Source organism: Tachyglossus aculeatus, chromosome 3 (genome assembly GCF_015852505.1).
Source record: "Tachyglossus aculeatus isolate mTacAcu1 chromosome 3, mTacAcu1.pri, whole genome shotgun sequence".
In the NCBI taxonomy this organism is placed as follows: Eukaryota; Metazoa; Chordata; class Mammalia; order Monotremata; family Tachyglossidae; genus Tachyglossus; species Tachyglossus aculeatus.
Genome location: NC_052068.1, coordinates 94,246,008 through 94,246,973, shown reverse-complemented (window position 1 = coordinate 94,246,973; position 966 = coordinate 94,246,008). Strand labels below are relative to the sequence as shown.

The 966-nt window shown below is 46.4% G+C and overlaps 1 non-coding gene across 1 annotated transcript; it reads left to right on the top strand.

Annotated features, from left to right (window-relative positions):
- Positions 1–398: 398 nt before the first annotated feature.
- LOC119925983 lies at positions 399–536 on the top strand. The gene has a single exon (XR_005449903.1). It is a non-coding gene; the product is annotated as a small nucleolar RNA SNORA7 (small nucleolar RNA).
- The last annotated feature ends 430 nt before the right edge of the window (positions 537–966 follow it).

Below are 966 nucleotides of genomic sequence, written 5' to 3'. Positions count from 1 at the left end.
TCTCTCACTGGCATATGGTGAGGAGGAATTGGTGAGGTAACTAAATAAAATGCTTTCCACTCTGGAGCTGTGGGGAGAGTGCTTCCGTGATTTTAGGTGCAAAATGGCTTACCGTTATGAGAATGCAGGGGGACGAGCAATACATGGCCTAATTTTGATTCTTCTGCTCTTTTGCCTTGAAGCTTTTGTGTAAAACAGGCAAGATATCTGGAACATCCTGGAATAATCTGGAAGCAGCATGACCTAGTTGGAGAGAGCACAGGCCTCCGAGTCAGAGGGCCTGTATTCTAATCCCTGTTCCACCACTAATCTGCTGTGTGACCTTGTACAAAGCACTTAACTTCTTTGTACCTCAGTTACCTCATCTGTAAAACAAGGATTAAGATAAACTATCTTGTATCCTCTCAGGGTCACGCCTGGAGAGTTTCCAGTACTCTACCATTGTCGACTACAGGAGGGAGAGTCAAGCAGAGGCATACCCATTCCATTCCTAGCTTGGACAGTGGCTAGTGAGTGGAAGGCAATCTGCTACAAATCAAGATTTCCCTGTGCCGGACAGCAGCAGCATGGGAAACAGTGGAGGATTGAGACTGAAGTTTACTGGACAGAAGGAGGCAATGGTAATTCACTTCCATATTTTTACCAAGAAAACTTTATGGATACACTACCAGAATGATTGAGGATGGAGGTGGGACATTCTGCTTCTAGAGAAGCAGCATGGCTCAGTGCATAGAGCCCGGGCTTGGGAGTCAGAGGTCATGGGTTCTAATCCTAGCTCTGCCACTTGTCAGCTGTATGACTTTGGGCAAGTCACTTCACTTCTCTGGGCCTCAGTTACCTCATCTGGAAAATGGGGATGAAGACTGTGATCCCCATGTGGGACAATCCGATCAGCATGTATCCTCCCCAGTGCTTAGAACAGTGAGTGGCACATAGTAAGCGCTTAACAAATGCCATCATTATTTC